The 27,857-nt window shown below is 40.0% G+C and overlaps 1 protein-coding gene across 1 annotated transcript in view; it reads left to right on the forward strand.

Annotated features, from left to right (window-relative positions):
* The window catches only part of TXNRD2 (thioredoxin reductase 2), a 566,113-nt gene that overhangs the window by 194,255 nt on the left and 344,001 nt on the right, over positions 1–27,857 (forward strand).

Raw genomic sequence — 27,857 nt, forward strand, 5'->3', positions numbered from 1 at the left:
AGCGCAAAAGAGAGGGGGAGAGAGAGAGCGCAAAAGAGAGGGGGAGAGAGAGAGAGGGAGGAGAGAGAGCGCAAAAGAGAGGGGGGAGAGAGAGCAAAAGAGAGGGGAGAGAGAGGGAGCAAAAGAGAGGGGGAGAGAGAGAGCAAAAGAGAGGTGGAGCGAGAGAGAACGCAAAAGAGAGGGGGAGAGAGAGCAAAAGAGAGGGGGAGAGAGAGAGCAAGAGGTGGGACCGCTGTACTGCAAAAAATGGCCCGTGTGAACGGGCTTTAGGACTAATCTTTACATTAAACCGGTCAATAGGATAGGTGGACTCAGGAGCTTATATTCTAAAGGAGATTATCACAAAGGACTGCCCTTTTTGACCTTACATTCTCAGTTGTAATTTTGCATGATGAAATATTTATTGCATAAAATTAATTAGCATGATACATATTCATTTAAATAATCTTTTTCACTAAAGGTGCTAATTTCCCCTAAATTATCAGTGCGATCTGAAGATTTTTTTTTTCTTGATACAGCCACCAGGGGTCAGCATTTGCTGGGATATCACACAAATGCTCTGAGAACTGACACTGACTACCGAAAAATATAGCATATCTGAGAAGTTAGTTATTTATTTTAAATGCATCAGAAATTAATCACTGCTTTGTAAACATTCTGGATAAATACATGTTTTTTAAAATCATTACCAGAATTTGCATTGTTATAATTTTATCACTTTTTAAGCAATATAAACTTTTATGTATATTTTTAAGTAAATACATACATACACATGTAAAATAAATGACGAAAGTATAATGCAAATTAGCATTTTATATTTCAGTCTTGTTCAGTGCTCTTTGATATGCTCTATATATCTTGTCATTTAGGCAATATATAAATGCCATAATACAGCTTAGAATACAAACTAAAGGTAGTTTTAATACTTTTGTTTATATACTGTACCCTCAGAAAGATAGTAGAGTACTGTAATCAGAAAGGTAATATTTTTTTAAAATAAATATATAGAATTTTAGAAAACAAAAGTCTAACCAAAAACAGAGAATATTGCAGAGAATATTGTGACTTACAGGCAGGGAGAAAATAGTAATTTTTGATCATTTTTTTTTTTATTTTTAAAAATACCAGAATACCGGGTTTGTACCTGTAGTAATATTTGGGCCCTAAAATAGTTCTTGTCCATAGCACTTATTGCTCAAAGCCTTTGTCAGGTTTCTCATCCTTTCAAATCATAGAACCCACATCTTTAGCTGTTTATGGGTTGTAGCATAATCGTTGATAAAACGGACTTCTGCCTTAGGTTGCAGTGATCTTGGTACCTGTTACTATAATGAGGGAAGAAAACGTTTCTATGCTAAACATATTAATCTGAGGGTTTTTGTCAGATGATGCGAACGATAAATGCATCAACCAGTGTATTTTGTTTGTTTTACAACTCTGAAGGGATTACATATGTAATCCCTGCAAATGGAGTAATTTGTCTTAAGAAACCTCAGGCTATTCAAGAAGGTATGACATTTCATCTTTAGCCAACCTTTTGGTATTTGTTGGGAAGTAATTATATAAACAAATAAAGTTACCACAGTCCTAATGCATGCTGGGTATTCCTACTTGGTGCCAGAAAAATAGTTTGTATGTGCATTGCGGCACTGCGCTTATTTTCTCAAGGTTTTTTTCTACAACCAGATGTTTGTTTTTTTAACATTGATCAGTGAAGTAAAAAAGGAGATCAACAAGAACGTAATTCTTTAAAAAAAAAAAATGAATATTTCTTTCATGTAATTAGCAAGAGTCCATGAGCTAGTGACGTATGGGATATACATTCCTACCAGGAGGGGCAAAGTTTCCCAAACCTCAAAATGCCTACAAATACACCCCTCACCACACCCACAAATCAGTTTTTACAAACTTTGCCTCCCGTGGAGGTGGTGAAGTAAGTTTGTGCTAGATTCTACGTTGATATGCGCTCCGCAGCAGGTTGGAGCCCGGTTTTCCTCTCAGCGTGCAGTGAATGTCAGAGGGATGTGAAGAGAGTATTGCCTATTTGAATTCAATGATCTCCTTCTACGGGGTCTATTTCATAGGTTCTCTGTTATCGGTCGTAGAGATTCATCTCTTACCTCCCTTTTCAGATCGACGATATACTCTTATATATACCATTACCTCTACTGATTCTCGTTTCAGTACTGGTTTGGCTTTCTACTACATGTAGATGAGTGTCCTGGGGTAAGTAAGTCTTATTTTCGTGACACTCTAAGCTATGGTTTGGGCGCTTTTATATAAAGTTCTAAATATTTTTGTTTAAACATTTATTTGCCTTGATTCAGGATGTTCAATATTCCTTATTTCGTCAGTCAGTTTCATTATTTGGGATAATGCATTTGAATAATCAATTTTTTTCTTACCTTAAAATTTGACTTTTTTCCCTGTGGGCTTTTAGGCTCGCGGGGGCTGAAAATGCTTCATTTTATTGCGTCATTCTTGGCGCGGACTTTTTTGGCGCAAAAAAATTTCTTTGTATTTCCGGTGTCATACTTGTCACCGGAAGTTGCGTCATTTTTTTACGTTTTTGCGCCAAAAGTGTCGGCGTTACCGGATGTGGCATCATTTTTGGAGCTAAAAGCATTTAATGCCAAATAATGTGGGCGTCTTTTTTAGCGCTAAAAAATATGGTCGTCATTATTGTCTCCACATTATTTAAGTCTCATTGTTTATTTGCTTCTGGTTGCTAGAAGCTTGTTCACTGGCATTTTTTCCCATTCCTGAAACTGTCATTTAAGGAATTTGATCAATTTTGCTTTATATGTTGTTTTTTCTATTACATATTGCAAGATGTCTCAGATTGACCCTGAATCAGAAGATACTTCTGGAAAATTGCTGCCTGATGCTGGATCTACCAAAGTTAAGTGTATTTGCTGTAAACTTGTGGTATCTGTTCCTCCAGCTGTTGTTTGTAATGAATGTCATGACAAACTTGTTAATGCAGATAATATTTCCTTTAGTAATGTTACATTACCTGTTGCTGTTCCATCAACATCTAATACTCAGAGTGTTCCTGTTAACATAAGAGATTTTGTTTCTAAATCCATTAAGAAGGCTATGTCTGTTATTCCTCCTTCTAGTAAACGTAAAAGGTCTTTTAAAACTTCTCATTTTTCAGATGAATTTTTAAATGAACATCATCATTCTGATTCTGATAATGATTCCTCTGGTTCAGAGGATTCTGTTTCAGAGGTTGATGCTGATAAATCTTCATATTTATTCAAAATGGAATTTATTCGTTCTTTACTTAAAGAAGTCTTAATTGCATTAGAAATAGAGGAATCTAGTCCTCTTGATACTAAATCTAAACGTTTAAATAAGGTTTTTAAATCTCCTGTAGTTATTCAAGAAGTTTTTCCTGTCCCTGATGCTATTTCTGAAGTAATTTCCAGGGAATGGAATAATTTGGGTAATTAATTTACTCCTTCTAAACGTTTTAAGCAATTATATCCTGTACCATCTGACAGATTAGAGTTTTGGGACAAAATCCCTAAGGTTGATGGGGCTATCTCTACTCTTGCTAAACGTTCTACTATTCCTACGGCAGATAGTACTTCCTTTAAGGATCCTTTAGATAGGAAAATTGAATCCTTTCTAAGAAAAGCTTACTTATGTTCAGGTAATCTTCTTAGACCTGCTATATCTTTAGCGGATGTTGCTGCAGCTTCAACTTTTTGGTTGGAAGCTTTAGCGCAACAAGTAACAGATCATAATTCTCATAGCATTGTTAATCTTCTTAAACATGCTAATAATTTTATTTGTGATGCCATCTTTGATATCATTAGGGTTGATGTCAGGTATATGTCTCTAGCTATTTTAGCTAGAAGAGCTTTATGGCTTAAAACTTGGAATGCTGATATGTCTTCTAAGTCAACTTTGCTTTCCCTTTCTTTCCAGGGTAATCAATTATTTGGTTCACAGTTGGATTCTATTATTTCAACTGTTACTGGGGGGAAAGGAACTTTTTTACCACAGGATAAAAAATCTAAAGGTAAATTTAGGTCTACTAATCGTTTTCGTTCCTTTCGTCACAATAAGGAACAAAAGCCTGATTCTTCCCCTACAGGAGTGGTATCAGTTTGGAAACCATCTCCAGTCTGGAATAAATCCAAGCCTTTTAGAAAGCCAAAGCCAGCTCCCAAGTCAACATGAAGGTGCGGCCCTCATTCTAGCCCAGCTGGTAGGGGGCAGATTACGATTTTTCAAAGAAATTTGGATCAATTCGATTCACAATCTTTGGATTCAGAACATTGTTTCACAAGGGTACAGAATAGGCTTCAAGATAAGGCCTCCTGCAAGATGATTTTTTCTTTCCCGTGTCCCAGTAAATCCAGTGAAGGCTCAAGCATTTCTGAAATGTGTTTCAGATCTAGAGTTGGCTGGGGTAATTATGCCAGTTCCAGTTCTGGAACAGGGGCTGGGGTTTTACTCAAATCTCTTCATTGTACCAAAGAAGGAGAATTCCTTCAGACCAGTTCTGGATTTAAAAATATTGAATCATTATGTAAGGATACCAACATTCAAAATGGTAACTATAAGGACTATTCTGCCTTTTGTTCAGCAAGGGCATTATATGTCCACAATAGATTTACAGGATGCATATCTACATATTCCGATTCATCCAGATCACTATCAGTTTCTGAGATTCTCTTTCCTAGACAAGCATTACCAGTTTGTGGCTCTGCCGTTTGGCCTAGCAACAACTCCAAGGATTTTTACAAAGGTTCTCGGTGCCCTTATGTCTGTAATCAGAGAACAGGGTATTGTGATATTTCCTTATTTGGACGATATCTTGGTACTTGCTCAGTCTTCACATTTAGCAGAATCTCATACGAATCGACTTGTATTGTTTCTTCGAGAACATGGTTGGAGGATCAATTTACCAAAAAGTTCATTGATTCCTCAGACAAGGGTAACCTTTTTAGGTTTCCAGATAGATTCAGTGTCCATAACTCTGTCTCTGACAGACAAGAGACGTCTAAAATTGGTTTCAGCTTGTCGAAACCTTCAGTCTCATTCATTCCCTTCGGTAGCCTTATGCATGGAAATTCTAGGTCTTATGACTGCTGCATCGGACGCGATCCCCTTTGCTCGTTTTCACCTGCGACCTCTTCAGCTCTGTATGCTGAACCAGTGGTGCAGGGATTATACAAAGATATCTCAATTAATATCTTTAAAACCGATTGTACGACACTCTCTGACGTGGTGGACAGACCACCATCGTTTAGTTCAGGGGGCTTCTTTTGTTCTTCCGACCTGGACTGTGATTTCAACAGATGCAAGTCTGACAGGTTGGGGAGCTGTTTGGGGGTCTCTGACAGCACAAGGGGTTTGGGAATCTCAGGAGGTGAGATTACCAATCAACATTTTGGAACTCTGTGCAATTTTCAGAGCTCTTCAGTCATGGCCTCTTCTAAAGAGAGAGTCGTTCATTTGTTTTCAGACGGACAATGTCACAACCGTGGCATATGTCAATCATCAAGGAGAGACTCACAGTCCTCTGGCTATGAAAGAAGTATCTAGAATACTGGTATGGGCGGAATCCAGCTCCTGTCTAATTTCTGCGGTTCATATCCCAGGTATAGACAATTGGGAAGCGGATTATCTCAGTCGCCAAACGTTACATCCGGGCGAATGGTCTCTTCACCCAGAGGTATTCAGATTGTTCAAATGTGGGGACTTCCAGAAATAGATCTGATGGCTTCTCATCTAAACAAAAAGCTTCCCAGGTATCTGTCCAGATCCTCAGGCAGAGGCAGTGGATGCATTGTCACTTCCTTGGAAGTATCATCCTGCCTATATCTTTCCGCCTCTAGTTCTTCTTCCAAGAGTGATTTCCAAGATTCTAAAGGAGTGCTCGTTTGTTCTGCTGGTGGCTCCAGCATGGCCTCACAGGTTTTGGTATGCGGATCTTGTCCGGATGGCCACTTGCCAACCGTGGACTCTTCCGTTAAGACCAGACCTTCTATCTCAAGGTCCTTTTTTCCATCAGGATCTCAAATCCTTAAATTTGAAGGTATGGAGATTGAACGCTTGATTCTCAGTCATAGAGGTTTCTCTGACTCTGTGATTAATACTATGTTACAGGCTCGTAAATCTGTATCTAGGAAGATATATTATCGAGTCTGGAAGATTTTAATTTCTTGGTGTTTTTCTCATCATTTTTCTTGGCATTCTTTTAGAATTCCTAGAATTTTACAGTTTCTTCAGGATGGTTTGGATAAAGGTTTGTCTGCAAGTTCCTTGAAAGGACAAATCTCTGCTCTTTTTGTTCTTTTTCACAGAAAGATTGCTAGTCTTCCTGATATTCATTGTTTTGTACAAGCTTTGGTTCGTATAAAACCTGTTATTAAGTCAATTTCTCCTCCTTGGAGTTTGAATTTGGTTCTGGGGGCTCTTCAAGCTCCTCCGTCTGAACCTATGCATTCGCTGGACATTAAATTACTTTCTTGGAAAGTTTTGTTTCTTTTGGCCATCTCTTCTGCTAGAAGAGTTTCTGAATTATCTGCTCTTTCTTGTGAGTCTCCTTTTCTGATTTTTCATCAGGATAAGGCGGTGTTGCGAACTTCTTTTAAATTTTTACTTAAGGTTGTGAATTAGTAGAGATATTGTGGTTCCCTCATTGTGTCCTAATCCTAAGAATTCTAAGGAAAGATCGTTGCATTCTTTGGATGTAGTTAGAGCTTTGAAATATTATGTTGAAGCTACTAAACATTTCTGAAAGACTTCTAGTCTATTTGTTATCTTTTCCGGTTCTAGGAAAGGTCAGAAGGCCTCTGCCATTTCTTTGGCATCTTGGTTAAAGTCTTTGATTCATCATGCTTATGTCGAGTCGGGTAAAACTCCGCCTCAAAGGATTACAGCTCATTCTACTAGGTCAGTTTCTACTTCCTGTGCGTTTAGGAATGAAGCTTCGGTTGATCAGATTTGCAAAGCAGCAACTTGGTCTTCTTTGCATACTTTTACTAAATTCTACCATTTTGATGTGTTTTCTTCTTCTGAAGCAGTTTTTGGTAGAAAAGTACTTCAGGCAGCTGTTTCAGTTTGATTCTTCTGCTTATAATTTCAGTTTTTTTCATTATAAGATTTAAACTTTGTTTTAGGTGTGGATTATTTTCAGCGGAATTGGCTGTCTTTATTTTATCCCTCCCTCTCTAGTGACTCTTGCGTGGAAGATCCACATCTTGGGTATTCATTATCCCATACGTCACTAGCTCATGGACTCTTGCTAATTACATGAAAGAAAACATAATTTATGTAAGAACTTACCTGATAAATTCATTTCTTTCATATTAGCAAGTGTCCATGAGGCCCACCCTTTTTTGTGGTGGTTATGATTTTTTTGTATAAAGCACAATTATTCCAATTCCTTATTTTTTATGCTTTCGCACTTTTTTCTTATCACCCCACTTCTTGGCTATGCGTTAAACTGATTTGTGGGTGTGGTGAGGGGTGTATTTGTAGGCATTTTGAGGTTTGGGAAACTTTGCCCCTCCTGGTAGGAATGTATATCCCATACGTCACTAGCTCATGGACTCTTGCTAATATGAAAGAAATTAATTTATCAGGTAAGTTCTTACATAAATTATGTTTTTTGCTTAATCCTAATTTTGTACTTTTATTTTTTGATGTCAGCCACTTACATTCCTCACACTGAATTAGGAAGGCCCTGTGTATAGTGTTGAGTAATAATCTGTGTGAGGTTTATTGTAAATGCTGTGTTCAAATATCTATTCAGATAGCTTCACTAATTATGTAATAGTGAATCAAGTTCATTCAGACTCAATATTCTCCCCAGAATCTATTTGATGGTTACACCACCAAGCTGATTTTACTGACCATCTGGCTAAAGTTTAAAGGGACAGTTAACACCAGAATGTTTGTTGTTTAAAATGATAGATAATCCCTTTATTACCCATTCCCCAGTTTTGCATAACCAATACGGTTATAATAATACACGTTTTACCTCTGTGATTATCTTGTATCTAAGGCTCTGCAAAGTGTCCCCTTATTTCAGTTCTTTTGACAGACTTGCATTTTTGCCAATTGGTGCTTACTCCTAGATAACTTCATGTGCGTGAGCTCAATGTTATCTATATGACCCTCTAGTGGTGAAAAACTGTCAAAATGCATTCACATAAGAGGCGGCCTTCAAGGTCTAAGAAATTAGCATATGAGCCTATCTAGGTTTAGCTTTCAACTAAGAATAGCAACAGAACAAAGAAAAATTGGTGAGAAAAGTAAATTGGAAAGTTGTTAAAAATGACAAGCCCTATTTGAATCATGAAAGTTTATTTTGGACTTGACTGTCCCTTTAAGACAATATTAAGCTAAAATTTGCTATTTTCTTTCCAATGTTTGTTGCACAAATCACCATTAAATCAATTTGTTAAATTATGCAATTTGTGCTTTGGATAGCTTAAAGGCATATGAAACCCCAACATTTTCTTTCGTTATTCAGATAAAGCATGCAATTTTAAACAACTTTCAAATTTACTATTATCAATTTTTCTTTATTCTCTCTGTATCTTTTGTTAAAAAGCAGGGGTGTATGCTTAGGAGCCGGTCCATTTCTGGAGCACTATATGGCAGCAATTTTGTAAGAATGTTATCCATTTGCAAGAGCACTAGATGGCAGCACTATTTCCTGCCATGTTATGCTCCAGACACCTACCTAGGTATCTCTTCAACACAGAATATCATGGGAACTAAGCAAATTTGATAATAGAAGTAAATTGGAAACTTTTTTTTAAAAATTGTATGCTCTGTCTCAATTACAAAGGATTTTTTTGGGGTTTCATATCCCTTTAAGGAATATTTCTAAATTACAGAAAATGTACAATAGAATATAAATTCTTCTACGGAATTTGGCGGCGCTATACAAATAAATGATAATAATAATAATAATTACACTGCCTCCACTTGGCTGGAAAAAATTCTATTGAGAACAATGATAATAATAATAATAATAATAATCATTCATTATTTGCTTGTATTTCTAGCACACTTGAAAGAGCGGACATTGCTGAAAGTGATATTACAGTGTCATTTTTTTTTGAAGTTACAGTGTGTATCTTAGATCATACTCGCTCTAAGGCCAACATTTATGAAGCCGCATTCACATCTTTTGAACCTTTGCTGAGCAGGCGTGCATGAGGGAGCCTGCAGCCACATTTTTAAGGAGCAGAAACATTTTTGCTTCTCTGCCACCTCAAAGGGGCAAGATCAATCACCCCAACACTCGCTTGTTTGGGGTGATTGACAACATGCCCTGCTCTTGTGCAATTGGTTGAGCAGGAGTAGAGGGGACATTGCACAAGAATCCTCTTGTAAAGGGACATGAAACCCCAATTTTTTCGTCCATGATTTAGAAAGAGCATGACATTTTAAAGAACATTCCAATTTACTTCTTTTATCTAATTTTGCTTTATTCTCTTCATTTCCGTTTTGTTTAAAAGCATATCTAAATAGGCTCAGTGGCTGCACATAGATGCCTTGTGGGATTGGCTCAACCATTTTTTAGATTTACCACTGCTTTAACGTTATGAACTGATATTGATTTCAACCTCCCAACCAATTGAATATTTCATTTAAATTACTGCTGTGGGCAGAGCACTCTCACATAGAGCCCGATCAGCTAAAGCTCTCCGCTCTGGGAAGATGATCTAAGACACCTCATCAGTATTATGAGGTACCGCAAAAAATGTCATTAAGGCAAATGCTCGCTTGAAAGCTGTTTATCTTGCTAGTCAGTGTTGTGGCTGTGAAAGAGAGACACGTTCCATTCTAATGCTCAAAAAAAGCTCCCAAAGATTTTGCGAGATTTATCTCTATTCTGGCGAGTTTTTAATCATTAGGCCCATAGTGAATATTCCATCTATGTGTGCGCACCCTCTCCGCAGTCATATAGTTAACCATGCCCACTATATAACAAGCTCCCCATTTATCAAGGCATCAACTTGTAATCCACATGTATTTTCACGTCAGTCTGCTTATAGAATTTATCAACGAACCAACTCTATTAAAATGAATGGATTGTTTGTGCCAGCGAACATGTCTTCATTTACCATTCGCTTCAAATCATTTGCAGCTAATTATCTTGCAGATTTACCATTCTCAGTCATTTATTACGCCACATTTCAAAGTTATTAATCAATATGTTTGTAACTATATTAGCTTCAACGTCCGCAATTAATTTTCACCAGCTTTTAGGGGACCTTTACAATGAGAATTAATAGGTGTTGAAGACAAATCACAAACAGCATAAAAGGCTCAAACAGAACAGTGTTGTGACAGAACATATGTTTGTGTTGTTGTTGGTAGATCTTGGTAGAATGGAAAGCCTGCTACATATTTTCATATTCCATAGTCATAGCTTACAAGAATCATGTCCACGAGTATTTTGGGGGTTTTCGTGAGAGAATTTGATGTTTCTTAAATTTTGTTTTCCCATACTGGGTTGCATCACTTCCAGAAGACATCTTAACCACCATGACAGTTTTGCTGCTACTAACAAATGAATCAAAATTTCCATACAACTATATTAATATCACTTAACATGCGTTAAATTTGCTGCAGCTTTGACATTTGACCCCTTGCGCATCATGTTTACATTTATAATTACGCTTCTCATTTATTCTCAAATTCACACATTCACATGCCAGTTATCATTTGTTCCCTGATCTTCGCGTCTAATATGACGTGATATGGTTCGATTGCCGGTTCAACTTCACATCTAGCAAGTCAAAGAGAATAGATTCGCTAATAGATAACCTAACAGGTTGACGCTTTAATAAATAGGGCCCCAAGATTCTGTTTTTGCCATTTCCCCTGTCCTTTCTTCTCCACCAATTGTACCATCCCTGATCCTGGCATGACTGTAATACAGTGTAGTGAGTGGCCTCTATAGGTGTCACTTATTTGAACACAAAAAAAATCCAACTATTTAGTTTTTAAATTTCATATTACCTTTATGAATTACAAAAAAATGATGCTATCTACCTTAGGCCTTTTTACTTTTTAATCATTTATAGGTGAAAGAGAAAATGTTGTTTTTGTCTTTGTGGAAAGCTAAATGTTGTATACTATAAAAAGGAAATTGTGATTTTTATTGTTTGTATACTATTACTGTATTATTTTATACTTTGTTTTTATGAAACTATGTAAAGCAGACGTGGTCATTATTACATCTATCAGGTTTTGTCAGTTAATAATTGTTTATATGTTGAAAGTTTTGGAATATAGTTTTGCAAACTGAAGGTAAAGGTGTTCCAACCTTATATGGGGTGCATCATTCTTGTGATCAGTATTTGCAAGGATCTTGTGTTTTATTCTCCAGTTTTATTTATGCAGGAACGTTGCATTTCTTCTACTAGATACAAGTCCATGGATTCATCCTTGTGGGATATTATCCTCCTGCTAACAGGAAGTGGCAAAGAGCACCACAACAGAGCTGTATATATAGCTCCTCCCTTCTCTCCACCCCCAGTCATTCTCTTTGCCTATACTAGTAATAGGAAGAGGTAAAGTGAAAGTGGTGTTAAAATTATAGTTTTCTAGTTTCTTCAATCAAGAATTTTTTATTTTAAATGGTACTGGTGAGTACTATTTTTCCTCAGGTAGCATATAGAAGAATAAAAATAAGAAGAGGGCGCCTCATAGTGTCTATCTGTGTTAATAGATGGTATTTGCTCTTATGTTTTAGCGTTTACCAGATGAAGTGGCACTGTGCTGTGACCAGTGCAAATGAACAGACTAGCACTTAGCAGTGGCTAGTACACTGGATCTTGGTATCCCTGCAGTAATCACCGTAGCCTCTCGTATGATGTGGGAGGTATTCTGTCTGAACCTTTCACCACAGGTGCTTGTTTGTGGAATCAAACAATGACAAACTTCCGATCAGGTTTAAAAAGGTTAAATGCTTTATTAGTTTGAAAGCATAAGTAACGCTTGACAGGGTAACGCGTTTCTCAACCAATCTGCTGGTCGTTTCCTCAGACCAAAATCATTCGCTTTGATTTTGGTCTGAGGAAACGACCAGCAGATTGGTTAAGAAACGCGTTACTCTGTCAAGCGTTACTTATGCTTTCAAACTAATAAAGCATTTTACCATTTTAAACCTGATCGGAAGTTTGTCATTGTTTGATTCCACAAACAAGCACCTGTGGTGAAAGGTTCAAAGACAGAATACCTCCCACATCATACAAGAGGCTATGGTGATTACTGCAGGGATACCGAGATCCAGTGTACTAGCCACTGCTAAGTGCTAGTCTGTTCATCTGCACTGGTCACAGCACAGTGCCACTTCATCTGGTAAGCGCTATAACATAAGAGCAGATACCAGCTATTAACACAGATTCACACTATGAGGCACCCTCTTCTTCTTTTTATTTTTTAACAGCACTCCACACTCTAGGTTCAAGAGGAGCAGCCCTTCCATCATAGACACCATTCACTGTTCGGATATCTACAATCACGGACAGAGTTCCCATATTTGCCACATTTACAAATCAGGTGGATTTTGCTTTATACACCGTTTTGACTTTACTATTGTTCTGATTGTCTAGCGCACCTTATTCCCTTCCTGGGAATTTTCTTTTCAGCATATAGAAGAAGATTTCTGCCTGGAGGTTGATGATCTTAGCAGATGTCACTAAGATCCATATGAGTTCCCACAGAATGGCTGAGGAGTACTAGAGAAGCTTCAGTGTGGGGAACGTTTTCATGCTACAAGCATTGAGGTATGTTCAGTCATTTACTTCTGAAGAGACTGTGATATTTCAGAACAGGCTGACATAGTTCCCAAGAGGGAAGGGGTAAGCAGTAAACCTATAGACATAAGAAGGGGTATTACTGCAGACCTGTGTATTACTTGTTATGGGCTAAATGCAGCAAGAAAATTATGGGAGCATGGTTAAACACTGGGGCAGCATAACGTTTTTATTTGCACAAACGGTTAATAATCACTGGTGTTTGGGCATTGTGCTGGAGGTTCACATGGCTATATTATACAATTAGTATGCCTAAATCCACATGGCTAGTTTCTATACCGCTTCCTTGCGGTTTTTTAGGCTGAGAGTACATCGCATATGATGGGCGGGGCCTAATTTTCGCGCCTCAGATGCGCAGTTGATTTTGACAAGAGAGACCAGAGACTCTCTTCTTTGGTGGTTGTCTCAGGATCATCTGTCCCAGGGAATGTGCTTCCTCAGGCCAGCATGGGTAATAGTGACGACGGACGCCAGCCTCTTGGGCTGGGGTGCAGTCTGGAATTCCCTGAAGGCTCAGGGTGTTTGGACTCAGGAGGAGTCTCTACTACCAATCAATATTCTGGAACTGAGAGCAATATTCAACGCGCTTCAGGCGTGGCCTCAGTTGGCTTTGGCCAAATTCATAAGATTCCAGTCGGACAATATCACGACTGTAGCATATATCAATCATCAAGGGGGAACAAGGAGTTCTCTAGTGATGATAGAGGTTTCAAAGATAATCCGATGGGCGGAGGCTGACTCTTGCCATCTATCTGCAATCTATATCCCAGGAGTAGAGAACTGGGAAGCGGATTTTCTAAGTCGTCAGACTTTTCATCCGGGGGAGTGGGAGCTCCATCCGGAGGTGTTCACATCATTGATCCGTCAATGGGGCATGCCGGAATTGGATCTGATGGCATCTTGTCAGAATTCCAAACTTCCTTGTTACGGGTCCAGGTCAAGGGATCCCCAAGCTGTACTGATAGATGCTCTAGCAGTACCTTGGTCGTTCAACCTGGCTTATTTGTTTCCTCCATTTCCTCTCCTACCTCATCTGATAGCAAGAATCAAACAGGAGAGAGCTTCAGTAATCCTGATAGCGCCTGCGTGGCCACGCAGGACTTGGTATGCAGATCTAGTGCACATGTCATCTCTGCCACCGTGGAAACTGCCATTGAGACAGGACCTTCTCATTCAAGGTCCGTTCCAACATCCTAATCTAAATTCTCTGCAGCTGACTGCTTGGAGATTGAACGCTTAGTCTTATCTAAGCAGGGATTCTCTGACTTGGTCATTGATACTTTGATTCAGGCTCACAAGCCTGTCACAAGAAAGATTTACCATAAGATATGGCGTAAATATCTTTGTTGGTGCGAATCCAAGGGCTACTCGTGGAGTAGGGTTAAGAATCCTAGACAGCATGAAGGGGCAGCCTCCGATCCGGGACCGGATTTAGTAGGGGGCAGACTTTCTCATGTTCAGGATCCATGGGCATTGGAAATTGTGACCCAGGGGTATCAGCTGGAATTCAAGGAATTTCTCCCAAGAGGGAGATTTCAACTTTCACGTTTGTCTGTAGACCAGACAAAAAGAGAGGCGTTCTTACGCTGTGTAAAAGACCTATATACCATGGGAGTAATTTGTCCAGTTCCAAAACTAGAACAGGGACAAGGGTTTTACTCAAATCTGTTCGTGGTTCCCAAAAAAGAGGGAGCTTTCAGACCAATTTTAGATCTCAAATGCCTAAACAAATTTCTCAGAGTCCCATCATTCAAGATGGAGACTATATAAACAATTTTGCTAATGATCCAGGAGGGTCAATATATGACTACTGTGGACTTGAAGGATGCATAAATTCCTATTCCTATTCACAAGGATCATCATCATCAGTTCCTAAGGTTTTCCTTCCTAGTCAAACATTTTCAGTTTGTGGCTCTTCCCTTCGGGTTGGCCACAGCACTCAGGATCTTCACGAAGGTTCTAGGGTCCCTTCTGGCGGTTCTCAGGCCGCGGGGCATAGCAGTGGCGCCCTATCTGGACGATATTTTAATCCAGGCGTCAACTTATCTGACCAAATCTCACACGGACATTGTGTTGGCATTTCTAAGAACTCACGGTTGGAAAGTTAATATAGAAAAGAGTTCACTAGTTCCACTAACAAGAGTTCCATTCTTGGGAACTCTGATAGACTCGGTAGACATGAAAATATTTCTGATGGAGGTCAGAAAGTCAAAGATTCTAAATACTTGCCAAGCACTTCAGTCCATTCCTCGGCCATCAGTGGCTCAGTGTATGGAGGTCATTGGATTAATGGTAGCAGCAATGGACATCGTTCCGTTTGCTCGCTTTTATCTCAGACCACTGCAGCTGTGCATGCTCAGACAGTGGAATGGGGATTATGCGAATTTATTTCCTCAGATAAATTTCCTTCCTTGTGTCCTAATCCTTCTTCTAAGAAGGAACGTCTCTTACATAACTAGGATTTCCGTCAAACATCTTCTCTATTCGTTGTTTATTCTGGAAGACGTAGGGGTCAAAAAGCTACGGCTACCTCTTTCTTTTTGGCTGAAAAGCATCACCCGCCTGGCATACAAGACTGCTGGACAGCAGCCCCCTGAAAAGGTTGCGGCTCATTCTACTAGAGCTGTGGCTTCCACATGGGCTTTTAAAAACGATGCTTCTGTTGAACAGATTTGTAAGGCTGCGACTTGGTCCTCCCTTCATACTTTTCCAAATTGTACAAATTTTATACTTTTGCTTCTTCTGAGGCTATTTTTGGAGAAAAGTTCTTCAAGCAGTGGTGCCTTCCGTTTAGGTATCTGTCTTGTCCCTCCCGTTCATCCGTGTCCTGTTGCTTTGGTATTGTATCCCACAAGTAAAGGATGAATCCGTGGACTTGTCGTATCTTATAGAAGAAAAGGAAATTTATGCTTACCTGATAAATTGATTTCTTCTATGATACGACGAGTCCACGGCCCTCCCTGTCATTTTAAGACAGATTATATTTTTGTTTTTCAAAACTTCAGTCACCTCTGCACCTTTTAGCTTATCTTTTCTCTTCCTATACCTTCGGTCAAATGACTGGGGGTGGAGAGAAGGGAGGAGCAATATATACAGCTCTGCTGTGGTTCTCTTTGCCACTTCCTGTTAGCAGGAGGATAATATCCCACAAGTAAAGGATGAATCCGTGGACTCGTCGTATGGTAGAATAAATCAATTTATCAGGTAAGCATAAATTTCCTTTTTATTGGCAAGGAACCCCTGAAGACATTATGTTCATGAAATATCTATCTGTCCAAATATAGAAACAGGTTTTGAGATTAGCTTCAAGTGTTGTAACAATTGTGTTCTACTGATGCTAACAAACCTCAGGACATCTAGGTGCAATTAAAAAACAAACAAAAAAAACATTTCTGAACCTAAAATCTCACAGGAAAAAAAAAACTTGCTGCAACATCACAACTCAATAATTGTGCAAGTCAAAGAGATTTGTACCAACCCTGATCACATATGAGACTTTCCATAATATCAGTTTCATATATTTCATAACAATTTGCCTATTGGCACATAGAACTAATTCTACTCATGCTGTTTACTTGCTCTGTCCCCACCAGTATCCGTAAAAGCTAAGATCTCATTGTTCAGTTCTAAGAGTCCTTCTGTCATCTATGAAAACTTTGGAAGCTGCCTCTTTTTTTTAACAGTTAGTCTAATGTTTTTACCTCAAAGAGGAGTTTAGATCACCTCTAAATGAGGTGAGTACAATTGAGGTCCAGCTGAGAGCTTTGTGGCCGCTTGCACCCTGTTTGCTTCTCTGCTTGCTTGAGATGTCAGGTTGTCTCCTGTTTGGTCCACAAAGCTGTCTCCTAATGTGGTTGTACAATTCCTCTTCTTATCAAGTTCTGTGGATGTGACATATTTGATGTGTGATCTGGTGCAATGACATTTACAGTGTCATCATGAGCACCTTGGTGTATCCAGATGTCCCTGGTTTTAACCTCTGGAACCTGATTTTCTTTTTCTTTCATGTAATTGGAAAGAGTCCATGAGCTAGTGACGTATGGGATATACAATCCTACCAGGAGGGGAAAAGTTTCTCAAACCTCAAAATGCCTATAAATACACCACACCCGCAATTCAGTTTTACAAACTTTGCCTCCTATGGAGGTGGTGAAGTAAGTTTGTGCTTAGATTCTACGTTGATATGCGCTTCTCAGCGTTTTGAAACCCGATTCCTCTGAGTACAGCGAATGTCAGAGGGTTGTGAAGGGAGTATCACCTATTGAATGCAATGGTTTTCCTCACAGGAGATCTATTTCATAGTTTCTCTGTTATTGGTCATAGAGATTTATCTCCTACCTCCCTTATTCAGATCGACAATATACTCTCATATTCCATTACCACTACTGATAGCCAAACCAGTACTGAAATGGTTATCTGCTATATGTGGATGGGTGTCTTTTGGTAAGTATGTTTTCATTACTTAAGACACTCTCAGCTGTGGTTTCGCACTTTATATATTAATATAAAGTACTAAAGATATGTATTATATTTGCCATGAGTCAGGTTTATGTATATTTCCTTTTTCTCTTCAAATTTCGCGGGCAAAATTAGGCTCACGAGGGAGCAAAATGCTTGGCGCGAGAATTTTTTTGACGTGAAGTTACCGATGACGCAAATTTGTCATTTCCAGCGTCTTAGTTGACGCCGAGTTTCTTGCACAAGGTTGCGTCGTCAATGACACGAGTGTGTCATTTCCGGATGTTGTTAGCGCCAAAAAAATAGCTTGGCGCCAAATAATTTAATTATCTAAAACCCCATTCCTATATGCCTCTTGCCTTTTTTATGTTAGAGGGCTATGCTGTTTGCATTTTTTCCCATTCTTGAAACTTCCATGTAAGAAAATTGATCATTTTGCTTTATATGTTGTTTTTTCTCTTACATTTGCAAGATGTCTCAATCTGATCTTGTCTCAGAAACCACTGTTGGAACCCTGCTGCCTGATAACAGTTCTACCAAAGCTAAGTGCATTTGTTGTAAATTTGTGGAGATTATATCTCCAGCTGTGGTGTGTAATAGTTGTCATGATAAGCTTTTACATGCAGAGAATGTGTCCATCAGTAGTCCATCAATAGTACTATGCCTGTTGTTCCTTCAACATCTAACCGACAACATACTGAATTATCCTCATCTGACGAGGATCTATCTGATTCAGAAGATCCTTCCTCAGATATTGACACTGACAAATCTACTTATTTATTTAAAATGGAGTATATTCGTTCTTTGTTAAAAGAAGTGTTGATTACATTGGATATTGAGGAAACTAGTCCTCTTGATATTAAAACTAGTAAATGTTTAAATTCTATTTATAAACCTCCTGTGGTTACTCCAGAGGTTATTCCAGTTCCTGATGCTATTTCTGATATGATTTCTAAGGAATGGAATAGGCCTGGTACTTCTTTTATTCCTTCTTCAAGGTTTAAAAAATGGTATCCTTTGCCAGAAGTTAGATTGTAGTTTTGGGAAAAGATCCCCAAAGTTGATGGGGCCATTTCTACTCTTGCTAAATGTACTACTATTCCTATGGAAGATAGTACTTCTTTTAGAGACCCTTTAGATAGGAAACTTGAATCTTATCTAAGGAAAGCTTATTTATATTCTGGTCATCTCCTCAGGCCTGCTAATTCTATGGCTGATGTTGCAGCTGCATCAACTTTTTGGTTGGAAAGTTTAGCGCAACAGGAAAAGGATCCTGATTTGTCTAGCATTGTTCGCTTGCTTCAACATGCTAATCATTTTATTTGTGATGCCATTTTTTATATCATCAAAATTGATATTAAATCTGTCTTTAGCTATTTTAGCTAGAAGAGCTTTGTGGCTTAAATATTGGAATGCTGACATGGTATCTAAATCTAGATTACTATCTCTTTCTTTCCAAGGTAATAAGTTATTTGGTTCTCAGTTGGATTCGATTATTTCAACTGTCAATGGGGGGGGGTTTCTGCCTCAGGATAAAAGACCTAAGGGTAAATCTAAAGCTTCTAACCGCTTTTGTTCCTTTCGACAAAATAAGTAACAGAAACCTAATCCTTCCCCCAAAGAATCTGGTTCCAATTGGAAACCTTCTTCAAGTTTGAGCAAATCCAAACCATTTAAGAAACCAAAGTCAGCCCCCAAGTCTGCATGAAGCTGAGGCCCTCATTCCAGCTCAGCTGGTAGGGGGCAGATTAAGATTCTTCCAAAACATTTTGGCAGATTCTGTCCAAAATCATTGGATTCAGAGTATTGTCTATCAAGGGTACCGAATAGGATTCAGACTAAGTCCTGTGAGAAGGTTTTTTTCTCTCACGCATCCCAGTAAATCCAGTAAACGCGCAAGCTTTTCTGAAGTGTGTTTCAGACCTGGGGCTTTCAGGGGTAATCATGCCAGTTCCGTTTCAGGAACAGGGTCTGGGGTTTTATTCAAATCTATTCATTGTCCCAAAGAAAGAAAAAATTCTTTCAGGCCAGTTCTGGATCTGAAAATTTTGAATCGTTATGTAAGAGTGCCAACTTTCAAAATGGTGACTATAAGGACTATTCTATCTTTTGTTCAGCAAGGGCATTATATGTCCACAATAGACTTACAGGATGCTTATCTTCATATTCCAATTCAGCAAGGGCATTATCAGTTTCTGAGATTCTCTTTTCTAGACAAGCATTACCAATTTTTCGCTCTTCCATTTGGCCTAGCGACAGCTCCATGACTCTTTTTGAAGGTTCTGTAATCAGAGAATGGGGTATTGCAGTATTTCCTTATTTGGTACTAGCTGAGTCTTTACATTCTGCAGAATCTCACACAAATCAACTTGTGTTGTTTCTTCAAAGACATGGTTGGAGGATCAATTTACCAAAAATTTCTTTGATTCCTCAGACAAGGGTCACCTTTTTTAGGTTTCCAGATAGATTCAGTGTCCATGACTCTGTCTCTAACAAACAAGAGACAATTAAAATTGGTTTCAGCTTGTCGGAACCTTCAGTCTCAGTCATTCCCTTCAGTGGCTATGTGCATGGAAGTTTTAGGTCTCATGACTGCAGCATTGGACGCAATCCCCTTTGCTCGTTTTCATATGAGACCTCTCTAGCTTTGTATGCTGAACCAATAGTGCAGGGATTATACAAAGATATCACAATTAATATCCTTAAATCCCAATGTTAGACTCTCTCTGACTTGGTGGTTAGATCACCATCGTAAAGTTCAAGGGGCCTCTTTTGTTCGACCTGGACTGTGATCACAACAGATGCAAGTCTTTCAGGTTGGGGAGCTGTCGGGATCTCTGACAGCACAAGGGGTTTGGAAACCTCAAGAGGCGAAGTTACCAATCAATATTTTAGAACTCTGTGCTATCTTCAGGGCTCTTCAGGCGTGGCCTCTTTTGAAGAGAGAACCGTTCATTTGTTTTCAGACAGACAATATCACAACTGTGACAGATGTTAATCATCAGGGTGGGACTCCAGCCATTAAAGAAGTATCTTGGATACTTGCTTGGGCGGAATCCAGCTCCTGTCTAATTTCGGCGGTTCATATCCCAGGGATAGACAATTGGGAAGCGGATTATCTCAGCCGTCAGACTTTACATCAGGGGGAGTGGTCGCTCCATCCAGATGTGTTTTCTCAGATTGTTCAGATGGTGTGGTCTTCCAGAAATAGATCTGATGGCTTTCCATCTAAACAAGAAACTTCCCAGGTACCTGTCCAGGTCCAGGGATCCTTAGGCGGAAGCAGTGGATGCGTTAGCAGTTCCTTGGTGTTACCAATCTGCTTATATCTTCCCGACACTAGTTCTTCTTCCAAAAGTGATTTCCAATATCATCATGGAACAATAGTTTGCTGGTAGCTCCAGCATGGCCTCACAGGTTTAGGTATGCGGATCTTGTTCGGATGTCCAGCTGCCAACCCTGGCCACTTCCATTAAGGCTAGACCTTCTGTCGCAAGGTCCGTTTTTCCATCAGGATCTCAAATCATTAAATTTGAAGGTATGGAAATTGAACGCCTAGTCATAGAGGTTTCTCTGACTCAGTGATTAATACTATGTTACAGGCTCATAAATCTGTTTCTTGGAAGATTTATTATCGAGTTTGGAAAACTTATATTTCTCTTGTTAAGTGTATTCAGTCCACGGGTCATCCATTACTTATGGGATATATTCCCTTCCCAACAGGAAGTTGCAAGAGGATCACCCAAAGCAGAGCTGCTATATAGCTCCTCCCCTCACATGTCATATCCAGTCATTCTCTTGCAACCCTCAACATAGATGGAGGTCGTGAGAGGAGTGTGGTGTTTTATACTTAATTATTTCTTCAATCAAAAGTTTATTTTTAAATGGCACCGGAGTGTGCTGTTTTTTTCTCAGGCAGTATTTGGAAGAAGAATCTGCCTGCGTTTTCTATGATCTTAGCAGAAGTAACTAAGATCCACTGGCTGTTCTCGCACATTCTGAGGAGTGGGGTAACTTCAGGAAGGGAATAGCGTGCGGGGTCTCCTGCAAATAAGGTATGTGCAGTAAAATATTTTTCTAAGGAATGGAATTGACTAAGAAAATACTGCTGATACCGATGTAATGTAAGTAAAGCCTTAAATGCAGTGAAAGCGACTGGTATCAGGCTGATTAATGTATATGCAGTAAAGTAATTTTCTAAGGAATGGAATTTGACTAAGAAAATGCTACTAATACTGAAGTAATGTAATAAGCCTTAAAATGCAGTAGAAGGACTGGTATCAGGCTTATCAATAGAGATACATACTCTTTAAAAAAGGATGTTTAAAACGTTTGCTGGCATGTTTAATCGTTTTTGTGAGGTACATTGGTGATAAAACTTATTGGGGCATGAATTTTTCCACATGGCTGACTTATATTTCTGCATAGAAACAGTTAACTGAGGCTCCCACTGCTGTAATAATGAGTGGGAGGGGCCTATTTTAGCGCTTTTTTTGCGCAGTAAAAATTCAGTCTCAGTCTTCCTGCTTCTTCCTGCATGACCCAGGACGTCTCTAGAGAGCTCAGGGGACTTCAAAAGTCATTTTTAAGGGAGGTAATCAGTCACAGCAGACCTGTGACAGTGTGTTTGACTGTGTTAAAAAACGTTTTTTTCTCTATTGATTATCCGTTTTGGGTATTAAGGGGTTAATCATCCATTTGCAAGTGGGTGCAATGCTCTGCTAACTTAATACATTTACTGTGAAAATTTGGTTGCTATAACTGATTTGGTTCATTGTTATTTCAACTGTGACAGTTTTTTGTGCTTCTTAAAGGCGCAGTAGCGTTTTCTATATTGCTTGTAAATTGATTTTAAAGTGTTTTCCAAGCTTGCTAGTCTCATTGCTAGTCTGTTTAAACATGTCTGACACAGATGAATCTGTTTGTTCACTATGTTTGAAGGCCAGTGTGGAGCCCCATAGAAATATGTGTACTAAATGTATTGATTTCACTTTAAATAATAAAGGTCAGTCTTTATCTGTAAAGGAATTATCACCAGACAACGAGGGGGAAGTTATGCCGACTAACTCTCCTCACGTGTCAGTACCTTCGCCTCCCGCTCAGGAGGCGCGTGATATTGTGGCGCCAAGTACATCAGAGACGCCCATACAAATCACTTTACAAGACATGGCTACTATTATGAATAATACCCTGACAGAAGTATTATCTAAATTGCCAGAATTAAGAGGCAAGCGCGATTGCTCTGGGATAAGGACAGAGCGCGCTGGTGCTGTGAGAGCCATGTCCGATACTGCGTCACAGTTTGCAGAACATGAGGACGGAGAGCTTCATTCTGTGGGTGACGGATCTGATCCAGGGAAACCGGATTCAGAGATCTCTAATTTTAAATTTAAGCTTGAGAACCTCCGTGTATTGCTAGGGGAGGTTTTAGCGGCTCTGAATGACTGTAACACAGTTGCAATTCCAGAGAAATTATGTAGGCTGGATAGATACTATGCGGTGCCGGTGTGTACTGACGTTTTTCCTATACCTAAAAGGCTTACAGAAATTATTAGCAAGGAGTGGGATAGACCCGGTGTGCTTTTTTCCCCACCTCCTATATTTAGGAAAATGTTTCCAATAGACGCCACTACACGGGACTTATGGCAGACGGTCCCTAAGGTGGAGGGAGCAGTTTCTACTTTAGCTAAGCGTACCACTATCCCGGTGGAGGATAGTTGTGCTTTTTCGGATCCAATGGATAAAAAATTAGGTTACCTTAAGAAAATGTTTGTTCAACAAGGTTTTATCTTACAGCCCCTTGCATGCATTGCGCCTGTCACTGCTGCTGCGGCATTCTGGTTTGAGTCTCTAGAAGAGGCCATTCACATAGCTCCATTGGATGAAATTATGGACAAGTTTAAAGCACTTAAGCTAGCTAATGCATTTGTTTCTGATGCTATTGTACATTTAACTAAACTAACGGCTAAGAACTCCAGATTCGCCATCCAGGCGCGCAGAGCGCTATGGCTTAAATCCTGGTCAGCTGACGTGACTTCTAAATCTAAATTGCTTAATATTCCTTTCAAGGGGCAAACCTTATTCGGGCCCGGCTTGAAAGAAATTATCGCTGACATTACTGGAGGTAAGGGTCATACTCTTCCTCAGGACAGGGCCAAATCAAAGGCCAAACAGTCTAATTTTCGTGCCTTTCGAAACTTCAAGGCAGGAGCAGCATCAACTTCCTCCGCTCCAAAACAGGAAGGAACTGTTGCTCGTTACAGACAGGCCTGGAAAACTAACCAGTCCTGGAACAAGGGCAAGCAGGCCAGAAAACCTACTACTGCCCCTAAGACAGCATGAAGGGATGGCCCCCTATCCGGAAACGGATCTAGTAGGGGGCAGACTTTCTCTCTTCGCCCAGGCGTGGGCAAGAGATGTCCAGGATCCCTGGGCGTTGGAGATCATATCTCAGGGATATCTTCTGGACTTCAAAGCTTCTCCTCCACAAGGGAGATTTCATCTTTCAAGGTTATCAGCAAACCAAATAAAGAAAGAGGCATTTCTACGCTGTGTACAAGACCTCCTAGTAATGGGGGTGATCCACCCAGTTCCGCGGACGGAACAAGGGCAAGGATTTTACTCAAATCTGTTTGTAGTTCCCAAGAAAGAGGGAACCTTCAGACCAATCTTGGACTTAAAGATCTTAAACAAATTCCTAAGAGTTCCATCATTCAAAATGGAAACTATTCGAACCATCATACCCATGATTTAAGAGGGTCAGTACATGACCACAGTGGACTTAAAGGATGCCTACCTTCACATACCGATTCACAAAGATCATTATCGGTACCTAAGATTTGCCTTTCTAGACAGGCATTACCAGTTTGTAGCTCTTCCCTTCGGATTAGCTACGGCCCCGAGAATTTTTACAAAGGTTCTGGGCTCACTTCTGGCAGTTCTAAGACCGCGAGGCATAGCGGTGGCTCCGTATCTAGACGACATTCTGATACAAGCATCAAGTTTTCAAATTGCCAAGTCTCATACAGAGATAGTTCTGGCATTTCTGAGGTCGCATGGGTGGAAGGTGAACGTGGAAAAGAGTTCTCTATTACCACTCACAAGAGTCTCCTTCCTAGGGACTCTTATAGATTCTGTAGAGATGAAAATTTACCTGACGGAGTCCAGGTTATCAAAACTTCTAAATGCTTGCCGTGTCCTTCATTCCATTCCACGCCCGTCAGTGGCTCAGTGCATGGAAGTAATCGGCTTAATGGTAGCGGCAATGGACATAGTGCCATTTGCGCGCCTGCATCTCAGACCGCTGCAATTATGCATGCTCAGTCAGTGGAATGGGGATTACTCAGATTTGTCCCCTCTACTAAATCTGCATCAAGAGACCAGAGATTCTCTTCTCTGGTGGCTTTCTCGGGTCCATCTGTCCAAGGGTATGACCTTGCGCAGGCCAGATTGGACGATTGTAACAACAGATGCCAGCCTTCTAGGTTGGGGTGCAGTCTGGAACTCCCTGAAGGCTCAGGGATCGTGGACTCAGGAGGAGAAACTCCTCCCAATAAATATTCTGGAGTTAAGAGCAATATTCAATGCTCTTCTAGCTTGGCCTCAGTTAGCAACACTGAGGTTCATCAGATTTCAGTCGGACAACATCACGACTGTGGCTTACATCAACCATCAAGAGGGAACCAGGAGTTCCCTAGCGATGTTAGAAGTCTCAAGGATAATTCGCTGGGCAGAGTCTCACTCTTGCCACCTGTCAGCGATTTACATCCCAGGCGTGGAGAACTGGGAGGCGGACTTTCTAAGTCGCCAGACTTTTCATCCGGGGGAGTGGGAACTTCATCCGGAGGTGTTCGTTCAGCTGGTTCATCGTTGGGGCAAACCAGAACTGGATCTCTTGGTGTCTCGCCAGAACGCCAAGCTTCCTCGTTACGGATCCAGGTCCAGGGACCCGGGAGCGGCGCTGATAGATGCTCTAGCAGCCCCTTGGGTTTTCAACATGGCTTATGTGTTTCCACCGTTTTCGCTGCTGCCTCGACTGATTGCCAAGATCAAACAGGAGAGAGCATCGGTGATTCTGATAGCGCCTGCGTGGCCACGCAGGACCTGGTATGCAGACCTAGTGGACATGTCGTCCTGTCCACCATGGTCTCTGCCTCTGAGGCAGGACCTTCTAATACAAGGTCCTTTCAACCATCCAAATCTTATTTCTCTGAGGCTGACTGCATGGAGATTGAACGCTTGATCCTATCAAAGCGTGGCTTCTCGGAGTCAGTTATTGATACCTTAATACAGGCACGGAAGCCTGTTACCAGAAAAATTTACCATAAGATATGGCGTAAATATTTATATTGGTGCGAATCCAAGGGTTACTCATGGAGTAAGGTTAGGATTCCTAGGATATTGTCCTTTCTACAAGAGGGTTTAGAAAAGGGCTTATCTGCTAATTCGTTAAAGGGACAGATTTCTGCTCTGTCTATTCTTTTACACAAACGTCTGGCAGAAGTTCCAGACGTCCAGGCTTTTTGTCAGGCTTTGGCTAGGATTAAGCCTGTGTTTAAGACTGTTGCTCTGCCATGGAGCTTAAACTTGGTTCTTAAAGTTCTTCAAGGTGTTCCGTTTGAACCCCTTCATTCCATTGATATTAAGCTTTTATCTTGGAAAGTTCTGTTTTTGATGGCTATTTCCTCGGCTCGAAGAGTCTCTGAGTTATCTGCCTTACATTGTGATTCTCCTTATCTGATTTTCCATTCAGACAAGGTAGTTCTGCGTACTAAACCTGGGTTTTTTCCTAAGGTAGTTTCTAACAGGAATATCAATCAGGAGATTGTTGTTCCATCATTATGTCCTAATCCTTCTTCAAAGAAGGAACGACTTTTGCATAATCTGCACGTAGTCCGTGCCCTGAAGTTCTATTTACAGGCAACTAAAGATTTTCGTCAAACTTCTTCCCTGTTTGTCGTTTACTCTGGACAGAGGAGAGGTCAAAAGGCTTCGGCAACCTCTCTCTCCTTTTGGCTTCGTAGCATAATACGTTTAGCCTATGAGACTGCTGGACAGCAGCCCCCTGAAAGAATTACAGCTCATTCCACTAGAGCTGTGGCTTCCACCTGGGCTTTTAAGAATGAGGCCTCTGTTGAACAGATTTGCAAGGCTGCGACTTGGTCTTCGCTTCACACCTTTTCAAAATTTTACAAATTTTAGACTTTTGCTTCTTCGGAGGCTGTTTTTGGGAGAAAGGTTCTACAGGCAGTGGTTCCTTCCATTTAAGTTCCTGCCTTGTCCCTCCCATCATCCGTGTACTTTAGCTTTGGTATTGGTATCCCATAAGTAATGGATGACCCGTGGACTGAATACACTTAACAAAAGAAAACATAATTTATGCTTACCTGATAAATTTATTTCTCTTGTAGTGTATTCAGTCCACGGCCCGCCCTGTCTTTTTTTAAGGCAGATCTAAATTTTAATTAAAACTCCAGTCACCACTGCACCCTATGGTTTCTCCTTTCTTGTCTTGTTTCGGTCGAATGACTGGATATGACATGTGAGGGGAGGAGCTATATAGCAGCTCTGCTTTGGGTGATCCTCTTGCAACTTCCTGTTGGGAAGGGAATATATCCCATAAGTAATGGATGACCCGTGGACTGAATACACTACAAGAGAAATAAATTTATCAGGTAAGCATAAATTATGTTTTCATGGTGTTCTTCTCATAAATTCTCCTGGCATTCTTTTAGAATTCCTAGAATTTTACAGTTTCTTTGGATAAAGGTTTGTCTGCAAGTTCCTTAAAGGGACAACTCTCTGCTCTTTCTATTTTATTTCACTGAAAGATTGCTAAGCTTCCTGATATTCACTGTTTTGTACAGGGTTTGGTCGGTATCAAGCCATTAAATCAATCTCTCCTCCTTGGAGTCTTTATTTGGTTTTGAAGGCCTTACAGGCTCCTCCTTTTGAACCTATGCATTCTTTGGACATTAAACTACTTTCTTGGAAAGTGTTGTTCCTTTTGGCCATCTCTTCTGCTAGAAGAGTTTCTGAATTATCTGCTCTTGTGAATCTCTTTTTCTGGTTAACCATCAGGGTAAGTCAGTTTTGCGGACTTAATTTAAATTCTTACCTAAGGTTGTGAATTCTAACAACTTTAATAGAGAAATTGTTGTCTCTTCTTTGTGTCCTAATCCTAAGAATTTGTTGGAGAAATATTTGCATTCTTTGGATGTGTTAAGAGCTTTGAAATATTATGTTGAAGCTACTAAAGATTTCAGGAAGACTTCTAGTCTATTTGTTATATTTTCTTGTTCTAGGAAAGGTCAGAAGGTTTCTGCCATTTCCTTGGCATCTTGGCTAAAGCTTTTGATTCATCAGGCTTATTTGGAGTCGGGTCAGGCCCGCCTCAGAGAATTACAGCTCATTCTACTAGATCAGTCTCCACATCGTGGGCTTTTAAGAATGAAGCTTCAGTTGATCAGATTTGCAAAGCAGCCACTTGGTCTTCTTTGCATACATTTACTAAATTCTATCGTTTTGATGTATTTGCTTCTTAGGAAGCAATTTTTGGTAGAAAAGTCCTTCAGGCAGCTGTTTCAG

This window comes from Bombina bombina, chromosome 2 (genome assembly GCF_027579735.1).
Source record: "Bombina bombina isolate aBomBom1 chromosome 2, aBomBom1.pri, whole genome shotgun sequence".
Taxonomy (NCBI): Eukaryota; Metazoa; Chordata; class Amphibia; order Anura; family Bombinatoridae; genus Bombina; species Bombina bombina.